The sequence below is a fragment of the Crotalus tigris genome, unplaced genomic scaffold (assembly GCF_016545835.1).
Source record: "Crotalus tigris isolate CLP2741 ecotype Arizona unplaced genomic scaffold, ASM1654583v1 scf7180000018925.3142382, whole genome shotgun sequence".
NCBI classification, from domain to species: Eukaryota; Metazoa; Chordata; class Lepidosauria; order Squamata; family Viperidae; genus Crotalus; species Crotalus tigris.
The window spans coordinates 2,840,053-2,860,000 of record NW_024097278.1 but is presented as its reverse complement, the minus strand read 5'-3'; positions in this window follow the sequence as shown (position 1 = coordinate 2,860,000).

Here is a 19,948-nt window from a genome sequence, read left to right as displayed (position 1 = left end):
TGCATGCAATGTAGCTATGATTTCAATCTTCCTAGAAGTGTATGGTGAAATCCATATAACTTCTAACACTTGACATCAAGGCCATCAAACATGCACATTAGATCCTCTCCTGAGAGGTAGGGGCTATAATTCTTTGCTTCAGTTGAAGTCACAGTTCAAATAAAGACCCCTTACATGTGCAGTTTGCATAAGGAAAAAAAGTTCCCATGGAAAAGTTTGTCATTTTTTCCCCCAATGAATATTACAGATGTCTTCATGCAGACTAGTTCCTGTGAGAACAAAGACACACAACTAGATCCATATGCAGCTTCCAGAAGCCTTCAAAAGTTGTCACCAAATTGTAATTTATACAAGGAGAGGAGGAGTAATATTCTACCCGTGTAATCTGCATTTAACTTGCAGTAAATTAAATCAAAGTGCAAAATGTACAAGTGCAAAATGGCTTTTAAATGTGGTTCTCAACTGAACATTGTAGGCTACTAGATACAGTATATTGACTTCTCAATAAAGTTGAATTAAACTCCCAAAGGACACAAAATTAATTCTTTATTAAACTCTAGAGAGTTAGAGATTAAAAGTAGGATCCAATTTTGAAAATCTAGATTAAATTCTAGAGATTTGGAACTAGAAATAGATTTCAATTTTGCAGTGAATTTATCCATCATTTACTGAATCAGGTACTTGAATCAAAATGACATTATCCCTCAATTGAACAATTGTCTTTGTCTAAATAAAAATGCAGACAAAAGGGCATATGCTAGAGAAAAGAAAAGAGAAAGAAAGAAAGAGAAAGAGAGAGAGAGAGGAAAGAAAGAAAGAAAGAAAGAAAGAAAGAAAGAAAGAAAGAAAGAAAGAAAGAAAGAAAGAAAGAAATATGATTGACAAAACTGCATGTTAGGGAACATGCTTAGAAAGATGCTTAACATGGCCTGGAACAATGAGCAATGTGAAGAGAGAATAAGACAGCTTCTAGAACAGGGGTCTTCAAACTTGACAACTTTAATACTTGTGGATTTCAATTCCCAGAATTCCTCAGCCAGCGAGTAACCTCTTTTCATATCCTCCACTAGCATTCCTTCCTTTCTTACATAGCACCCTATTCCTTCATGTCATCTTCAACAATATTGTACATTGAGCTGAATATTGGGACCATGATGAGGTAAACATGACTCTCCCTTGACCTAGACGAACACTTTAATTGCTGTACTATACAAGTTCAAACTCATTTCAAGAGAATAGCAAATTCTCACCCTCTTGAGAATTGTTGCATAAAATGGCAAGAAGTTGTAAAAACTCATATTGGACCTATAGCCATATCTCTGGTACATTCTTGTTCAGGGGTATTATGATCTGCACAAGGATATGCTGACTCTCGTCCTTGCACTTTACTGAAGGTAAAGTTGTCTGTTATAATGTGAAGTTGTTGTTTGACAGATGGGATGTCAGGGTCAAGGAATGGAACTTGACATGAGCTTGCAGTGGGAATCCCTCCAAAAGCACTTTTTGGTAACCCTTCACTTCTTCATATCAATTGGCACCATTAAGGGTCAAAATCAGAGAAAGAAAACACGCTTCTCATCCCTCTATGAATTCCCCCACAGGGCTGAAGTGTCACCCTGCACAGTCCGGACAACTGTGTTTTGAATTGCTCCATATTTCTTTAACTTACCTTGCCAAAACCACTATAAATCCATTTCATATGTCTGTTCCAATTTGCTGAGCCCTTTAAAAGGTCACTGTGGAGAACTCCTGATTCTCCCAATCCTTATTGCTGCTTCTTGCACTGCATATTTAATGGGGAGCTGAGAGCTGAATGGGGCAGGGCTGGGTGGGAAGATAGGAAGTCAATTTTAAGAGGAAAGCCAAGTTTAACACAAATAACACAGTTTGATTTTCCATTTATTTTTCAGTAGCATTTAGCTCACAAAAGAACTGCTTAATATATTATTAGAAGTAGTTAAACACCTAGAATGGATATTAGGGTAAGAGTAGGGAAAGCCACAGTTGGGAAATTTTAAAAAGACAAGACAGTGACCATAACCATTTGATTGAACATTATTTAACATGAGTGAGAGTATGCAAAAAGGCCTCTCATGAATTAGCCAATGTTCTGTTAAAGAAACAGAACATACCAATAAATTACAAAATTTAAACAGAGCTAGTAGAAAAATACACGTTATCATATATTAGATGCATTTTCTTTCTTTTGAATGAGGCAATCTATTCCCAGTCCAGCCATGTATTTGACTGAGAACTGCCTCTGACAACAGGACAGCTAGAATTTTGTAATTTATAGAGCCACAAATACAGTGGTTGGATGGTCTCAGCATCAGCTGGAATTGAAAAATCTTCCCATCCATTCAGTTGTGTGACAAATGCACCATTTTGTGCATAGGATACCCCACTAGATAGTTGCAAGGATGCCAGATGACAAAATGAGAGCTTGTATGTGATATTGTGGCACACAACACATCATTTGACAATAGCACTAGCAATCGCAGTTGGACTTATATACCACTTCATAGTGCTTTACAGCCCTCTCTGAGCAGTTTACAGAGTCAGCATGTTGCCCCCAACAATTTGGGTCCTCATTTTACCGACCTCAGAAGGATGGGAGACTGAGTCAATCTTGAGCTGTCAGAATCAAACTCCAGGGTGTGGGCAGAGTCAGCCTGCAATGCTGCATTCTAATCATAGCACCACCACAGCAATGCTCAGGGTTAGCAATAGATACTGATTCTCCTCATTTGCTAATAAAGTATACAGTATATACTTTATATAATGCACATTTGATTTTGGCAATGTTCAAAAGGCTTTTAAAAATCATAATTGGGCTTAATGATACAATTTCCTGTTTTGGCTGAGAGAAATGCCTCCACCTTGACAAAAAGTTTCATAATGGACCTACCTGGGATGTTGGTATCCCATTGCCAGCTAAGTAGAAAGTCACTAAAATATCCTTTAAGTAGTTCTGGCTCAGGGATTGTAATAAGACATGTGGTTGCATCGTTTAAGTTAAGACCTACTGCAAAGAATCTTTTAATTTATATAATACATAAATTTTACTTTGGGAAACTGAATTTTCCTTTCATGTTTCACTGGATTCCTCCTGCACTCATAGGTGCCCTTTGTTTTTATGTTTGATTTCCACTCAATATCTTTGCTACATAAATGAAAACAGTGCCATGTGCATTGTAAGTAATTCCAGATACCAGGATGCAGACGTAAAACATTCCCTTTTTCTATTTGCATCCTGTCTGCCTGTAAGTATTTTTAACATCAAGCCCTTTGTGTTTTCAACTCCACAGCCCCCATTTGTTAAGAAAGTTGTTTTGCTTTTAATAACCATCTTCCTATCTTTTAGTTTTAAGCCAAGATTTTTCCAGCAGCTGAAAGGATAATGATTAACCAGAACAAATCTGCAGTCTCTTCGGTCTGGGGAAGCTGCACATATGAAGTAAATTACTTTCTAAAGCTCTTCAGGATCATTGGCTGAGAAGTTTAATGTAGCTCATCCACTCACGACTGGTCCATCGCTTTGGGCCCCAGAAGATCTTGCTTTAATTCAGGGGTCTTCAAACTTGGCCCCTTTATGACTTGTGGACTTCAACTCCCAGAATTCCTCAGCCAGGCCAGTAGAAAAATACACGTTATCATATATTAGATGCATTTTCTTTCTTTTGAATGAGGCAATCTATTCCCAGTCCAGCCATGTATTTGACTGAGAACTGCCTCTGACAACAGGACAGCTAGAATTTTGTAATTTATAGAGCCACAAATACAGTGGTTGGATGGTCTCAGCATCAGCTGGAATGGAAAAATCTTCCCATCCATTCAGTTGGGTGATAAATGCACCATTTTGTGCATAGGATACCCCACCAGACAGTTGCAAGGATGCCAGATGACAAAATGAGAGCTTGTATGTGATACTGTGGCACACAACACATTATTTGACAATAGCACTAGCAATCGCAGTTGGACTTATATACCACTTCATAGGCATGCTGGCTAAGGAATTCTGGGAGTTGAAGTCCACGTCATAAAAGGGCCAAGTTTGAAGACCCCTGCTTTAATATGTGAAATTATTTCACAGAGCCACGCTCTGAGGGGCAGAGAAAGGAATCACTTTGTAACCTATCAGATCCAGGTTCTTTCTGGAGTTTAGGCCAGGAAATTGTATCCTCTCGTTCCGCACCTAATTGTGATAAGAACTGCTGGGCAATTTGAAGTTTTAAGTTTGGGATTTCCCTTTTCCCATATCTTGCCTCTTTTTCTCTTTTGTCTACTACTACGTGAGTGATATTTGTCCTCTCTTCTTATTCTCTGTCTAGCCCAGGGGTCTGCAACCTTGACAACTTTAAGATTTGTGGACTTAAGCTCCCAGAATTCCTCAGTCAGCATAGCTGGCTGAGGAATTCTGGGAGCTGAAGTCCACAAGTCTTAAAGTTGTCAAGGTTGCAGATCCCTGATCTAGCCTTACAGCATTGGGTGCTGCTTTAGCTGAAGGATGAAGTGAGAGTATGAGGATTGCATCAATATTAGATACTCGTCTTCTTGTCACTTCCAATGGAGAGATCAGACAGACCAATGTTGCATTGGGGACCTTGTAATTTACCCAAACTGGATCTGTATTACAAATGTCAAGAGGTCAGCCTCAGCCATGCAATGAAAGCCCTGCTCCTTTTTTTACATGTAGTGTGTGTGTGGACCCCTCCCACCACCCAACATCTGCTTGCTTCTCAAGCATATTCCAGTCCAGCTGGGTCTTTGATTGAATTTGGTACCTCAGGATCAGCATCAAGGGCTGCTCACTTGGAAGCCCTCAAAATGCCACGAGTTTTTGTTCCTGGAGATGAGTTATATGAATTTGATCCAAGGAAATATCTATCTCTCCTCTCCATATCCATCTCCCTCTCCATCTTCATGTATCTATCTATCTATCTATCTATCTATCTATCTATCTATCTATCTATCTATCTATCTATCTATCTATCTATCTACCTACCTACCTACCTACCTACCTACCTACCTACCTACCTATCTTTCTATCTTTCTATCTATATCATCTATATCTATATCTACATCTACTACATCTACGTCTACGTCTACATCTACATCTATCTATATCTATTCTATCTACATTTACATCTATCTTTCTATCTTTGTATATATATATATATATATATATATATATATATATATATATATATATATCTTTATCTATCTCTCTATCTCTCTATCTCTCTATCTACCTACCTACCTATCTTTCTATCTATATATCTATATCATCTGTATCTATATCTACATCTACATCTACTACGTCTATGTTTACATCTACATCTACATCTATCTATATCTATTCTATCTACATCTCTCTCTCTCTCTCTGCCTACCTACCTACCTATCTTTCTATCTATATATCTATATCATCTGTATCTGTGTCTACATCTACTACGTCTATGTCTACGTCTACATCTACATCTATCTATATCTATTCTATCTACATCTGTATCTATCTTTCTGTTTCTATATATCTATCTCTATCTATCTCTATCTCTATCTATCTATCTATCTATCTATCATCTCCATCTCCCTCTCTATCTCTCTGTCTCTATTTCTATCTCTGTTTCTGCTTCTATCGCTATGTCTCTATCATTGCTATATATTTCTACCTCTCATTGATATAGCTTAAGAGGTTTTCAATATTATTCATTCAGTCTGATCAAGTATAATCATCTTAGGCAGTGTCTCTGGAGATTCTCAATCATCCAGGTCATGCTTGCCCCAAAGGTGTTTTTTCAAAAGGCAAACGGACTTTGTTTTTCCTTGAACATATTTCACTTCTCATCCGTGAAACGTCTTCAGTTCAATTATTATTATTAAGCAAAACAGTTATTATTTAGTTGTTAATGGTTATTATTAAGTAAAACATTGTTAAGCAAAACCATTATTAAGCAAAGTCATGAAGTCGAGTGCCTATGGAGATTTTCAAAAGGCAACTGGACTTTGTTTTTTCCTTGAAGACAAAGCCAAGCAAAAAATTTTCTTCAAGGAAAAAACAAGGACAGTCCAGTTGCCTTTTGTAAAGCACCTTTGGGACACCTTGGGCAGTCACTTTCAGTCTCATCTACAACCTTGAGACCTGCTGCTGGTCCCCATCCACATGCTCACCAAATGCATCACTGCCTGGATGTTGGAGATCAACAAAACCCAGTCAGGTGCTGTTCTTTCCTGTGGCACTTTCACTATTATCATCATCATCACAACAGCCATTGCATAAAAGAGGCAGTGCTATTTGAAGTTAAATTTAAAAGCTCAAATGTTACCTTTCTCAACACATCTAGGCAATTTCTCTCTTGGCCTGAGGCATCTGGCAAGGCTCCTAATATTTTAACAAGTTCAGGAAAAAAAATTATTTGCAACTTGTAAAAAGCAATCCTTTGACACCAACGATGGAGCCCGCAGCCAATCTGCTAACTACATTATATTCAGCAAGAGGAAATTTACTTCAACAGGATTCCGGTGGTGTGGCACTAATTATCCTGGTTACAATAGGAAGTGTCAAAAGTGAGCAAGGAAGTAATGTGTCTGCATCGAGTTCAGCTCATAAATATCCTGTCCTTTGATACCAGAAGTCATAATTCCTGAAGCTTTGCTACACAGCCCAGCATGGGGGACTGCTAAGCTCACTCATCCACCAAAGTCAGAAGTAAACAATAGAATCGATTCCACCAAGCACAATCTGGGACTCATTCCATTGTTAAAAAATATGATATGCAATTATACTGTGTATGTATGCCCAGAGGATTTTCATAATATATAGGCTGAAAGCTGAAGAGGTTTAGTTCTTGGTATTCTGATAAATATAGATCCCCTTGTATACATTTTTTCCATATAAAGTAACAGAAAGGTTTGCATGACTTAATAGGGATACTCACGGGTGTGGTCAAAGAACTCAAGATGAAAATGTCAGAAAATTTGTAACTTATATACATGATTATATATGTTGACATGGGTAAGAATCTTACATACACAAAAATGGAAAGATCCCACAGTGGAAGAAGGGACGGGTGATGAAGTTAGCAGAGATGGTGAAAATGACTGTTTTACTAAAGAGAAGAATTTATCTAGTTTTATTTCTACTTGAAAAATCACTCTGAAACTTGAAATGTTGTGAAATGTAAAACAAAAGGTTGATATCTTTTTTTTTTTTTTTTTGCAATCTACTGCACCTTTGGAGTTTTATTAAATCCATTTTCATTTTTTTTAATTCATCCAGCATTTTTATTACTGTCTTTTTAAGTTTCCCATAAATTTTCCCAAACTGGATTCTTTCCTTTATGTTTGGTTTCTGCTTTTCAGAATTTTTATTGCCATTTATATTTTGGTAGAATTGCCTCTGGTCTGATTGAAATCCTGATATTGCTTAAAGTAGAGCAGCTGTAATAACTCATATGTTCTATCTACAAAGGGATAAAAGAAACCAAAACAAAAGGAAGATTTCCTTAAAACACATTATAGACATCCCTCCATGTTTTTCTCTTTTAATTTATTGCAAAGTTTGGGTTGCTTGCAACATTTATCTATATTCAATTTGAAATATATTTTAGGGATTTTCTTACCAGCTGAAAAAAGAGACAGTGTTCTTCCCACATTTGTGTGCATTGAATCCATCAAAATATATAATTGTTTATTTAGTGGACTCTTCACCTCCTAAAAAAAACATTACATCGGTTTCCCTTAACACATATAAATAGAATTCCATAGTTTATTTCTCCCATTGTCCTTGCCAAGTTCTGAAAATGTCAAGCATATGCCCACATTTTAACTTAAAAAATAACTCTTAACAGGTTTCTATTATGAAAGTGGCATGATTAATATGGAGAACATGCACTTTGGACTTTTGCTGTGAATGCAGATTTATTTCTGCAATAAATAATATAAACATTTACAAAAATGATTTAAAATTATCCCATCAAAACTTTCCAGAGAGGTGCTGAAAATAATTGTGTTAAACAAGGTTTTCCACTTTTCTTAGACTTTCCACATAAGGCAAGATCTGATGCCTTCAGGGATGAAACTCACCATTGAGTATCTCCACCTTCCCAAGTAGTGTTGCATAAAAGTCCTTGGAGTTACACCCAGCAATTGTGTTAGTTTCCCCCTTATTTGTAGAGGTAGAAAAATAATATACATACCCTCAAAAAAACTTGAATAGGAAAATTATATTCAGGTTATACAATAATGTAATAGATGACTTCAGCATAAGTAGAGTAGGAACATCTAATAAAGGGAAACATTTTTCCAAGTAGAGAAAACTGAAGCTAAGTAATCAGTTTTAAATCAATCTCAGTTTTCATAGGGTTGGCTCACTTGGTACAAATGTGGTACAAATGTGGTTAACAATGGTAAATAAAAATTAAGATCAAGCGTAGCAGGGACATTCCTTCATCAAGTATGCAACTAAGTCTCTGTATTTATTATTTAGTATAATAAAATGACTGTGAAATGCTTTTAAAAAAGCATTCTATTTTTGAAGTTTTCCCTATAAAATACTATAAAATAAAATATATATCCTCTTTTAATGTGAATTAGAACATCTTCATTTAATAGTGTCCATCTGCTTTATAAATAGAACACCATGTCTCTGACATCTCTTTCCCAGACCTGGAAATTAAATATTACTACTACTACTACTACTACTACTACTACTACTACTACTACTACTAATAATAATAATAATAATAATAATAATAATAATAATAATAATAATAATAACAATAACAAGAAGAAGAAGAAGAAGAAGAAGAAGAAGAAGAAGAAGAAGAAGAAGAAGAAGAAGAAGAAGAAGAAGAAGAAGAAGAAGAAGAAGAAGCAGCCTGGAGATAGCAGAATAGACAAGAAAGAACTGGAGAAGATAACAAAATACAAAGACCTACAAATAGAAATAGAAAGATTGTGGAAAAAGCAAGCAAGGGTAGTACCAATAGCAATAGGCGACTTGGGTGCAATCCCAAAACAACTGGAGCACCACTTGGACACCATTGGCATTGACAAATTCACCATTAGTCAATTGCAAAAGGCAGCCTTACTAGGAACTGCCTCCATCCTGCGATGATATCTATAATAACATCAAACATCCACATCCTGGGTAAAGACTCAATAGGTAGACAAAATGCCAAATCCAGTCTGAACATCTGGCTGACTGTGCAATGATCCATAACAACAACAACAACAACAATGTTGGAAGGGACTTGTAGGTCATCTAGTCCAACCCCCTGCTCAGGCAGGAAACCCTATACCATTTCAGAGAGATGGCTGTCCAGTCTCTTCTTAAAAACTTCCAGTGTTGGAGCATTCACAGCTTCTGGAGGCAGGTTGTTCCACTGATTAATTTTTCTAACTGTCAAGAAATTTCTCCTTAGTTCTAGGTTGGTTCTGTCCTTGATTAGTTTCCATCCGTTGCTTCTTGTCTTGCCTTCAGGTTGCTCTGCAGATTGTTTATTTGGAGTCCTGCAATTTTCTTGGTCAGGCTTTTTATAAGTTGTTGCTCTCACCTCCTTCCTAGAATTAAGAGACCAAGACTAGTTACTCATTCCTTAGCTGCATTCATGCCTAAGGCATGACTAGAACTCACAATCTCCCAGCCTGGGTCCTTAATCACTACCAAATTAGTAACTAGGTATTTGGGAACTTAGGAAAACATAGGTTCTCATGCCCAGAACACTTTTGAGCATGCTCAGAACAGCATCCTTGGCCTCTAGTTTCAAAGGTAGCAAGTCACCTAGTTCATACGAAGCTGTAATGTGGCTTGATTGGTTTTGTCCCAGAATGATGGGTGACCACTGTGACTTAATATGATGTATGTGACTCCTGCCTGTATCACTTAGTGCAGGGATCTTCAAACCTGGCCCTTTTATGTCTTGTGGACTTCAACTCCCAGAATTCCTCAGGCCAGCGTGCCTGGCTGAGGAATTCTGGGAATCGAAGCTCACAAATCATAAAAGGGCCAGGTTTGAAGACCCCTGACCTAGTGTCTTCAAGTGACAGAATGGCAAGATTTCACATAAGTTCTCCAGAACATTGCACGAGGTCTCCCAGGATGCATTTTATTACACATCCTTGGGCAGGATTAAAAATAGCTTCCTAGATTTTCTCAGCAAACTGCACTTGGCTGACCTTATCCAGGCTTAGGGGCTCTGCAGGTCAAGGCTGTTTAGAACTTAGACAGAAGATTAGCAGGGATTCTCAGGGCTGCAGGCTACTCAGGAAAGTTTAATAAAAACCCCAAAATCACAATGACAAATCACTTCCCTATTGCTGCGCAAAGGTTTATGGCCATATCAGCAGGTGCTGCATTTCAGCTGAAGGACACTTGATCTCAGTTGTCATTTCAAGATAAAGTTTGAGCAAAATGAAAGGGAAAAAAAACCCTCTCTATTTCCCTCAGGAGTTTGAGATGTCTTTTGAAGGAGAGTTAGATGTGTTCCATCATGTTCAACTTTCCAATTTCTAAACCTAGCTTTAGTTAATTGTTTCTCTGTTTTAAGCCAAAAGAAATCCAATCACCGCTCAATACATTTGGGTGAGAACTTGATAGCACATTTCAAATATGTACCTCTAATCAGCTTTCACCTGCTCTATGCCAATTCACAATTATGCAGTTGATCATTTTCATGCAAGAGTTCACTTTTTTGGCAAAAAAAAGGAAAAATGCTGTTATGAGATCTGTACTGGCAATTTGTTCAAAGGTTTGGAAAAATGCCAAGATAACTCACTTGAACATCTTCCCATCAAAATCCTTCTCTTCCCTTACTCATACATTCACTATTGGGTTGTGTGGTCATTTTGGTTGCACATGTTGTCTCCCAGTTACCTCCGTACCTGCAATAGCCACCCCTGTTATTATGGGGTCAAATTTGCCATCACCATCTTGTTTGATTCTCTTGATCAAAATGAAAAGCGAAAAGACCTCTCTAATTCTAGAAATCAAGTTAGACATATTGTGTTGTGGCAGAGCTGGCAAAGGTTCCTTAGCCGTGGGACAAGTTTTCACCACAACCAGGCACATTAGACAATCCAGCTGTAGAAAAGAGAAGAAATCGTCTTTACTCTACACCAGGGGTCTTCAAACTTGGCCCTTTTATGACTTGCAGACTTCAACTCCCAGAATTCCTCAGCCAGCATGCCTGGCTGAGGACTTCTGGGAGTTGAAGTCCACAAGTCATAAAAGGGCCAAGTTTGAAGACCCCTGCTCTACACAGAACACAAGACCAAGAAGAGAAAAGGTCAGAGCCAAGTAGGTAGGGGTTAAAAATAAGATTCTGAAAAATTATGAGCATGTGTGTTGTGAGCATTGGGGTGACAGCATCTGACACTACAGTATCACTTCTTATTTTTCCCTGGCTCCATGCCTCATTTTATGTAAGTTTTTCAGGGAATGTCACACTGGCATAAAACGAGGCAGGTCTTTACGTATATATATTGTAGCAATAGCACCTAAACTTATATACTGCTTTGCGGTGCTTTATAGCCATCTCTAAGTGGTTTACAGTCAGCATGTTGCCCCCCAACAATCTGGCCCCTCATTTTACTAACCTCGGAAGGATGGAAGGCTGAGACAACCTTGAGCTGGTCAGAATCAAACTCCTGGAGTAAACAGTGAGTTAGCCTGCAATACTGCATTCTAACCACTGCACCACAACAACTTTTAATTATGCCTAAATGTTGGGTCGATTTGATTATTAGATAGATAGTTTCTCTCCTCTGGAATATCTGTTTATTTATTACAGTATTTTTGTTGAATAAGGATGGGAAAGTTCATAATTATTTGTAGATCCATTATGTAAGGGGAGGACACAGGTGTTTTTGTTTTTTAAAAAATATTCCTTTTTCAGCATCCAGCCAGGGTGGATTCTTTATGTTTAAATGTTAGATATATTAAATGTTTGGGTGCTTTTTTCCCCCTCCTTGTTTCCCCCACCCAGTTTATACAAATATTTTTTTTCTCTTTATTTTTCCTTTGCGAAAGTTGGATGTTTGTCTTTTGGTTTTATATTTTACTTTTGTTAAATGAATAAATACAAAAAAACAACAACAACAAGGCAAGACTGTACAGACTAAGCAAAGCCACAACAAAATTGGAATTATAGAATCACAGCATCTAGAGAGAGGTTGAGAAGATGATCCATGCGCAACAGAGATACACTTCTCACATCCTGTAAACACCTATTTTGATCTCTCTTTCCCCTTCTCCCATTTCTCCTGCCCACTTAATTCAAGTCTTTCAGTAACCCTGATCTATTTTTTCCCAGCTTACAGAAAGCGTTCTAATGTGGTCTTCTGCTTGGCAGCAATCAGCCTGCATTACTGGAGAGTTCAAATGACTTTGAAGGTCAACTAGACAAGAGCGAACATGCTGAGACCGGTGATAAAGATACTTGGGTAGAAGGGAAATTTGTGGTGGAAGAATCCAGTGTGAAAGATAAATACACTTTTCTTTGGAAGAGTGTTAAATCAGTGAGTCAAAAAAAAAAATGGTCTTCTTAAGAACCTTCTTTGAGAAATCAGTCCTGACATATTTTAATAGATTCTATGATTTAAATGGAAAAAAAAACATTATACTGAAAATCAGTTCTGTGGGTACAAATATGTTCTTTTTAAAAAGGTATAATGAAAGCATGATCTAGACATCTTCATTTGCTGAGCCCTTTTTCTAATTCTCTTCTATAATTAGATGTGATCTACTGTTTGGCCTGCCCTGTAAGGAACTCTGATTATATAAATACATATGAAGAATGGTTAGAGGAATTGGGTATGTCTAGTCTAGTGAAAAGAAGGACTAGGGGGTGACATGATAGCAGTCTTCCAATATTTGAGGGGCTCCTACAAACACAAGGGGGTCAAACTATTTTCCAAAGCACCAAAAGTGAGGACAAGAAACAATGGATGGAAACTATCCAAGGAGAGAAGCAATCTGGAATTAAGGAAAAATTTCCAGTTACTACAATCAATCAGTGGAACTGCTTGCATCCAGAAGATGTGGGTGCTCCATCACTGGAGGCTTTCAAAAACAGACTGGACAACCATTTGTCTGAATTGGTATAGACTCTTCTGTTCGAGCTAAGGGTTGGACTAGAACACCTCCAAGGTCCCTTCCAACTCTGATATTCTATGTTCTATGGATATGTCCTTCTGGTGTTTTCAGTAACAATGTGAATTGACTTGTAGCATTGGAGAACAAGAAGAAATAGAATCGGTGCAGCATAGATTTGCTTTTATGATACCATCTTTTGAAGAAAACTGGAATGAGATTTTTAAAAAGAAGCATAGGAAACATATGCTGCAGTGCTAAAAGTATGTACTAATGACAATTCCAACCAGCTGAAATCTGACTCATTGATTCATGACCTTGAAATCACTGACTGGTTTTTCATTAAAGTTACACATTTCAGTTTAACCTCCCTTGCTAGTTTCTGTCTGCTAAAGATGAGACGAATATTTGTTCCCAGATTGAATTCAGATGCCAAGTCTGAAGGGTACACACTTATGAATACTTATGTTGCATCTGATATACAGCTGCTACAGGGTTGAGGTGACATTTTGTAAAGGCCTGAGTAAAAAGGAAGGGAGGGAGGGAGGGAGGGAGGGAGGAAAGAAGGAAGGAAGGAAGGAAGGAAGGAAGGAAGGAAGGAAGGAAGGAAGGAAGGAAGGAAGGAAGGAAAGAAAAAGGGAGGGGGCAAGGGAGGAAGGAAGGATGGAAGGATGGAAGGAGGGAAGGAAGGAAGGAAGGAAGGAAAGAAAGAAAGAAAAAGGGAGGGGGCAAGGCAGGAAGGAAGGAAGGAAGGAGGGAAGGAAAGAAAGAAAGAAAAAGGGAGGGGGCAAGGAGGGAAGGAGGGGAGGAAGGAAGGAAGGAAGGAAGGACGACACTATTGAAAGCAGCAGTAATTAGCTTAGTGTGGGTCTGAAAGTTTTGGATAAGAAACTTCCTGTGATTTTTTTTTAAATTAATTTATAGTCCAAGACCAAATCAATAGACATTACAACATGTACCTAAATTAAATATGTGCATAAAAAATACTTGAAAATCAAAAATGTCCAAACCTGTGACAAAGGGACCATTCAATTTTTATAAGCTAAAGCTACAGACTGAAATTTCGCCACTGCCCTTGATACATTTAAAAATCGTTTGCTTAAAAAAAAAAAAAGTGTTCTCTTCAGCATGGGGGAGAAATCTTCCTTGACCTATCAGCCTTCCTATTCCATCTTAAGGCCTCTCTCCATAAAGAACGTGGCTGTGGTGGGGAAGGCACAGCTTCATTGCTCTAGAACTCTTTCCCAGCTATTTTCTGAGCACCATGGATCCCAGCCGTGTCTGTCCTAGCAAAGGGATCTGGCCATTTAATTCTATTCATAAATAACATAAACATAAGGTGGCGCAGCAGTTAGAGTGCAGTACTGCAGGCCACTTTAGCTGACTGTGTTCAGCAGGTCAGCGGTTCAAATCTCACTGGCTCAAGGTTGACTCAGCTTTCCATCCTTCCGGGGTAGGTAAAATGAGGACCCAGATTGTTGGGGGCAATGTAAATATATATATACATTGCTTACTGGTGTACACCACTTAGAGAGTGCTTGCACTTAAAGCGGTATATAAGTCTCATAAATAAATAATAAAAATAAATAAGTTGTGGTCCTCACCTCACTTGATGTCCCTGAGACACAGTCATATTTGGGAGACTGTACTCTCCCCAAAATGGCTGTCTCTCACTGACAACAAGTGAGGGGAGGGCCATAACTTGGGTTTATGTTATTTTATACCCAGCATTTCTATAGTGCTCTAATCTATCTGAATCAGGGTGGATTATTTATCTGACAAAACCGCTGAGTCCACCTTTCCTCCACTTTGGTTAATCACCTGGAACCCTGGACAAGATTTTGACTACCAGTTTATCTCCCCAAGAGAGAACATCTGCCTGGATAATTGGTGGTGTTTTGTTTTGTTTTTTTAAAAATGTAATCAAATTGTGGATTTGGTGAGGGTCATCATGATGGTTTCTGCTTCTGATAGGCTTTGAATGAAATAAGGATTTTTAAAAAAAGACATTATAGCTTATCCTTGGATATTTTGTCTTGAACCTTCTCCGGCAACCCACTCGGTCTGTCAGTCAAGATTCGGTTGGCTGAAGATTTTGAACATATAATTGATTCTGACTGTGGTTAACTCGGATTACTAATGGCAGAAGAAGAGGATGGCTGTGGAAGGGCTTCACCTCAGCATCTGGGACCAGCTACCTGGTTTCCTTAAAAACAAGGGTTGTCAGAGACACTTGCTCAGAAAATGTTTTTTCCATTAAGGGTTGCAGACATAAGAAGGGAAAGTTAGATCTGCAAGAATTTACCCTGCTCCCACTTGTTCCTACATTCCAGACAGGGATTCATAAGAATTTCATTTAAACCTTTCTTGTTTTGGAGACAGAGGCACAAATAGGAGGCCCCATTCTGCATGTTAATGCATGCACATAAATGCCCACGCCCACATATGAGCATAAAACCCTTATTACTGTAAGGTCCAATGAAACAGTCTCAGGTGAGGAACGGAGTTGTCAATTGTCAGCTATTCTCTAACTCACAAGGTCCGTGGAAAGTATATTTATTGAACCACACACCAATTGTGGAAAACCAATCGGGCCTTAGGCTTGTTCAGCATTAACTTTATCCTGCATGTCAGTATTAATCTCAGAGGTCAGTTGCAACAGAATTCCTCTAATCCTCGTGTTCGCTACACAATACTTCCACCAACAGCACCACAATTTCTCAAGCAAGGCTGTCAGACATTTATAAAGCAGTTGCTGAAGCATGAAAACAAAATTAGAAACAAGGTTGAAGAGAGCAAAACTGGTAAGGAACAAAAAAGATGGAGTGGAATGTGAGTGCGCAGGCACACAGAAACACACACAGAAACACACAAACACACACACACAGAGATGTAAGTTGAACTGTGTCTGAACATTAAGGTGACCAACTTTTTTACAATGAAAAGGACACAAATAAATTGAAGAAAAAATATCATAAATAAAAGAAACATTTTATTCATTGCAACAATAATACAGAATACACTATAATATGATAAATGCATAATAAAACATTTGTAACAATAACATTTTATATTGTAATTATGCTTACATGCCGTGCCCCCACCCGCAGCCACCCTGCCAGCACTGCTGCCCCGCTGTGTAAAGTGGGCTGTGCAGCTCCCAAAGCACCAGCTGCGCCAGCTCCAGCCCCGGGGGGCAGCCCACCATCAACACACCCCGCCTGCAGACGCCCTGCCAGCACCACTGCCCAACCTGTGCAGCCCCATGTAGAGCAGGCCCCGCGGCTCCCACAACACGGGGGGCAGCCGGCCACCACCACCCCTCATATCCCCGCCTGCAGCAACCCCACCGCCCCTGCCTCTTGCGCCCGCAGCCATTATTGCCCTGGCAGGGCCAAATTATCAAGAGACAGTTACCGTGGTATCACTGCTCCAGTCTCCTCCAGGTATCTTCGGGATTAACTAGGAGATGGTGTAGTTGGGTAGCAGGGAGGGGTGCAAAGTTCCTGCCAATTCGCCTTAGCTGCAGACAACTTACATGTGCAAAGTTTGCCGGCCGGGTGTTTTGGGGCGCTCAGCAGCAATTCCTATTGGCTTTCGAAAGTCAATAGGGGGAGTAGCACAGCTCATGCAAAAGCTGAAAAAAAAATATCAAAAAAAGGTGCCGGAATGCCGTTCTGAGCGTTCTATGAGAAAAAAAAGCCCTGCAGATTAGTCTTCAAATATCGAAAAGGAGGACATGTAGGAGGACACTTTTTGAGGGAGGACAAAACTCACAAAAGAAGGACTGTCCTCCCTAAAGGAGGATGGTTGGTCACCTTACTGAACATGTGACCATTCTATTATTCCAACACAATCTGGAAAAGTTCTTCATGAAGATTTTAATCCATGCAACTAAATGGAACTGTTGCATTTTTGAGAAATCTGGGATGAAAAATAAATGAAAACCTATACATTTCAATCCCTAATTTCTTTCAGTTTTAGGGAAATCATGTCCATTGATTCCTTCTAAACATTATAAAAAGCGAACATAATCAACACTTTTAAAGAACATTTATAAAATATACGTTTGGGGAGCTCATTAAAACATATGGAGTCAATTAAGGAGATTTATTTATTCATTCAGTTTGGATACCACCTGACCCAAACTGACTGTTTGTAGCTCACAACTATGAACAACATAAAAATACAGACAAAAAGGACAAAAGATAACCAGAAGAACTAAATGGGGGAAAATGTTATTGACTACTACAAGCATTTAGTCAGTTTCATTTATTCTTGTGCCACTAAGAAACCTGAAAGACTTTTATCTGCAATTAGGAAAATTAGCTCTTCGGTTTTTAGGAATTCTTCTCTTCGCAGGACTTGACTTTGATGTCAATCATATTTAGGCACCTGGAGGTGCCTTCTCCCAGCAAGTGATCATTTCATTTTGGGAGTTGGTAGAGCTAAGTAGAACTTCTAATCCAGGGACAATTGCAATGTCTGAGAGCACCTGGTCAGTCTTCTCTGATCTCAAGACTGTGATCTGATCTAAGGTGTGTTTTTGTGGCTGATCTGAATGTAGGGATTGACTAGGAATGTGTTGGGCCCAAACTAAACTGGATGCTCCCTACAGTAATTTTCCAATATGACTCCTATGCAATATATTTGTTCCATACAGTATTAACTTTGTGAACTCTAAAGCTTCTTCCTTCCATTATGCATTCAAGATGGACAGTGATTAATATTTATATGTTACTTATATGTAAGAATGTAGGTCTATACATATGTTGTATATGGTATGTTTAAATGTGTGTTATGTACGTGTACACTTTGAGAGCAAGCAACTAAATTTCATTTTTAATGTGTACCATTGTGCCCACAGTAAAAAAAAAATGACAATAAAGGTTATCTATCTATCTATCTATCTATCTATCTATCTATCTATCTATCTATCTATCTATCTATCTATGACATATATTTGTTCCATACAGTATTAACCTTGTGAACTCTAAAGCTTCTTCCTTCTGTTATGCACTCAAGATGGACAGTGATTAATATTTATATGTTACTTATACGTAAGAGTGTAGGTCTATACATATGTTGTATATAATATGTTTAAATGTGTGTTATGTATGTGTACACTTTGAGAGCAAGCAACTGAATTTCATTTTTAATGTGTACCATTGTGCCCACAGTGAAAAAAGTAAAGTCTCTCTCTCTCTCTCTCTCTCTCTCTCTCTCTCTCTCTCTCTCTCTCAGCTTTTAAGAAAAGAAGAACTTTTATTAACATATTAACATTTTGCCTGGTTGGAGAGAATCTTGAGGAGCTTTGTCCTTGTGAACTGGAAGAAGAAAAAAGGCAGGGGACCTTCTCTCTTCCACAGAGAATTGCAGGAATTGGGTATGTCTTGTTTAATGAAAAGAAGGATCAGGGGCGACATGATAGCATCTCCCAATGTTTGAGGAGCTGCCACAAAGAAGAAGGGGGGGGGGTCAACCTATTCTCCAAAGCACCAGAAGGCAAGACAAGAAATAATGGATGAAAACCAATCAAGGAGAGAAGCAACCTGGAACTAAGGAGAAATTTTCTGGCAGTGAGAACAATTAACCAGTGGAACAACCTGCCTCCAGAAGTTGTGAATGCTCCAACACTGGAAGCTTTTAAGAAGAGACTGGACAGCCATTTGTCTGGAATGGTATTGCTTTTCCTGTCTGAGCAGGGGGTTGGACTAGAAGATCTTCAAGGTCCTTTCCAGCTCTATTCTGATTTATTGAAATGCCCATTTCACTCCCCTCTCTCCTTTTTAATGAAAACGCTGGTCCGGTTGGGATAAACATCATGCAGTTTTTCTTTGTGAAGACCGAGACTCAATTTTGTTGAAATAAGTGTTTAGACTGAGTGCAAAGTCTATTATAATAAATAAAGTAATAAATCAGTTCAAGTAGCTTTTTTTGGCTCTATTTTTGAACTTTGTTTTATCTTTCCCAGATTTTTCATCAGCCTGTGTGTTAAGGCTGATCAATGTCGCTGCTGAAATACCTGTCTGCCAATAAATCATAGTTCTAAGGTATAATTATCTTACACAAAGGGATGTCAAAAGCTATTAAATAGTCCAAAACGTTCAGGACTATTTAAATCATGAAAAGCCTTTAGAAAGCTTTTTGATCCAAGAAAGTAATAACCAAAAAGGACAAAATGTAAGAGGACTTTGTCTGAGGCTTTAAGATGAGTTCACTCGGAATGTATTGATGTGGGCAAGTTTTGTCATTAACAGGATGTATGTGTGTGTGTACAGAGAACTTAATAACAAACCTAAAAGCTGACTTTGCACCCACAATTTTGCAAAAAGGGGGGGGAGGGCAGAGTAGGGAATCCTATAATTTCCAGTTGCCAACCTGGAAGTGGCCTTAGAGAGCCAGGGCACTGCTATATATGGGGCAACCCCTTTGAAGTCTTGCTGAAGGATCACTTAACACAGCCTGTGCTTTAATCCTGCAAATGAATTCATGGAGTGTAAAATACAGCAATCTAAGGCGCTTCCTCGCCTTCCTCTGGGCTGTACTGCTTTCTTTTATATGTCAAAAAGTGATTTAAAACATAATCTGAAATGCAGGAACTGCAAAGAATAGTATCTCAAGTTTTTTTTCTTCCTCATTTTGCACACAGTCTCAGTCTCAGTGGAGAGTAGTCAATTTACACCTGTTGGAAAAAAAATAACCCTGATGCGTTTACAATGTATTGTAAATATATTTTTTTTCTGATTTTGGAGGTCCTGGAAGATCAAGCGTAGGCACAATATCTAAACCTTACTATAAACGTAGTAATAAAAACAAGATGTACCTCATTCTTTCTGCTGATTTGCATACAGG